The following is a 2,761-nucleotide window of genomic DNA, read 5'->3' as shown; positions in this document are numbered from 1 at the left end:
ATCTCTTGGAGAGAGTGCAGCTTGGATACTCAAAGAGAATGTTAGTGAAACTTCGTCTCATATTATTTGGGCATGCTGTCAGGACAGGCCAGTCCTTGGAGAAGGATATAATTCTGGAAAAAGTGGATGGTCAGTGAAGGAGGTAAAGACCCTTAATGAGATGAATTGACCCAGTGACTGCAGCAATGGGCTCAAGTGTGTCAGAGATGATGAGAATGGCACAGGGTGGGACAGGGTTCAGATCTGTTCTTCATAGGGTCACTATGAGTCATACTTGACTGGACAGCACCTGACAGCAATAGGAATGTTTTTATTAAATGAAATTAAATTCAGTTTAGTGCATTTCTGTCACTGATATAGCAGGATTTTGTTTTAGCAATCTAAATTAGAATTAGGAGGAAGAGACCATAGCACAAAAAGATGGTGCTGAAAAAAGGCGGGAGGGCAGTTCAAGAGATCAGGCCTCTCTCTGCTCACCTGTTCACCCAACCATCCATCGTTGATGCATGTGTTCATTTATGCAGGCAGACATGCATGCATCCATCATTTATCCATTCACCTATGCATCTATTCATCCATCCATGCATCCACCCATGCACGCATGCATCCATCCATGCTCCATTCATCCAACAAGTAATTGCAGTGGCAAGCACTGCTGAAGTTACTCTTACATGCCAGGCAGCAGTTTAAACATCTTTCATGTGCAGTCAAATCTCACCACCATATCCTGAGATATTCCTACCCATCATCCCCACTTCACAGATGAGGAAACTGAGGCCCAGAAAGAATGATTTGCCCAGTGTCAACATCTAGGGCTGGGTGGCTTTCTAATCAAATTTGGTCACAACACACAGCAGGAAATTAGATTTCCCCACAGGCCCCGTGTATACAAACAAGTGTACGTACAAAGTGCAAACAAACTTGTGTATAACTCATTGTTAGGCTGTCAAGTCAGCTCCTCCTCGGGGACCCCAGTTACAACAGAATGGAACCCTGCCAAGCCCACGCCATTCTGTCCCCTTCGGCTGTGCTCAAGCTCATTGCTGCAGCCATTGTGCCCAGAGCTTGTTCCTCTCCTTTGCTGACCTTCCGGTTCTCCAGGCATGACATTCTTAACCAGGGACTGGCCCTCCTGACAGCATGCCCAAGGTACGTGAGAGAAAGTCTCACCATCCTTGCCTCCAAGGAGCACTCTGTCTCCATTGCTTCTAAGACTTATTTGTTCATTCCATGGACGGTCGTGAGATATTCAATACTCTTCTTCATCACAGTTCAATGTATCAGTGATTCTTCTGTTATCCTTATTCATTATCCAGCTCTCAGACTCATAGCAAGTAACTGAAAAGACCATGACCTGAATCAGGTGCACCTTAGTTCTCAAGCTGACATCATTGCTCCTCAATAATTTGGAGAGGTCCCTGACTGCAGACTTACCCTGTGCAATATGGCTCCTGATCTCCTAACTGATGGTACCAAGGGAATTGATTGGGGGTCCAATTGAGATGAAATGCCTGACAAGCTCAGAATTCTCTCCATCTATCACGATGTTGTCTATAGGTCCAGTGGTAAGAATTTTTGTTTTCTTGACATTGAGATGAAATCCATATTGAAGGTTGTATATTCTTTGACCTTACGCTGCAAATGCTTCAAGATTTTCTCACGTTCAGCAAGCAAGATTGTGTTATCTGCATAATGTAGAGTATTGATGCATCTTCCTCCTATCCTGATGCCACATTCTTCTTCATAAAGTCTGGATTCTAAAATAGCTTTCTAAGCATACAGATTGAATAGAAATGGAGAGAGGACACACTCCTGACACACAGTGTTCCTGATTTTAAATCACATTGTGCTCTTTTAACTGGTTGGACAACAATTTCTTGGTCTAAGTATAGATTTTGTATGAGCACAATTAAATGTTCTGGAATTCCCATCCTTCTTAGTGTTAGTCATAGTTTGTTGTGATCCAAACAGTAAAATGCCTTTATATATTCAATAAAATGTAAATAGACATTCTTCCGGTATTCTCTGCTTTCTGCCAGGATCCCCTGACATCAGTAATGATACCTTTGGTGCCCTGGCCTCTTCTAAACCCAGCTTAAACATCTGACAGTTTCCTGCCAATGTACTGTTCCATACATTTTTGGATGATCTTCAGGAAAAATTTGCTTGCATGTTATATTAATGATTGTTGTTGCTGTTTTGTTTCATCGAGTCCCTTGTGACTCATAGTGACCCTGTGTACAGCACCTCTGAACTCTGCTCTATCTTAAGCCAATTTAATTGTATCTCACACATTACCCATTACCACAGTCACTAGGTTAATCGATCTCATCTAGAGTCTTCCTTTCCTGCTCTCTCCCTCCACCCTTCCAAGCATGATGTCCTTCTCCAAGGACCAGTTCCTCCTGGCAACATGGCCAAAGTGTGAGACAGAGCTTCAAAATCCTTGCCTCCAAGGAGCAGCCTGCTTTCACCTTCTCCAGGACACACCTGTTTGTTCTCTTAGCAGCGCATTGTATGCTCAATACTCTTCTCCAGCACCACAACTCAAAGGCATAGATTCTTTTTCTATCATCCTTAGTCATTTGTTTAGATCTCTAATTCATAGCAAGTAATTGTGAAGGCCATGGCTTGAATGGGGCACACTTCAATCTCTGTTGTTGTTGTTATATGCCAGTCGAGTCGCTTGCGACTCATAGCGACCCTATGTACAACAGCCCTAAACTCCGCTCTGTCCTGTGCCAATCGCACTGTCTCTGAC

Source organism: Elephantulus edwardii, unplaced genomic scaffold, assembly GCF_000299155.1.
Source record: "Elephantulus edwardii isolate Elephantulus edwardi_28Jun2011 unplaced genomic scaffold, EleEdw1.0 scaffold00185, whole genome shotgun sequence".
NCBI lineage: Eukaryota > Metazoa > Chordata > Mammalia > Macroscelidea > Macroscelididae > Elephantulus > Elephantulus edwardii.
Note: the sequence above shows the minus strand (reverse complement) of the source record.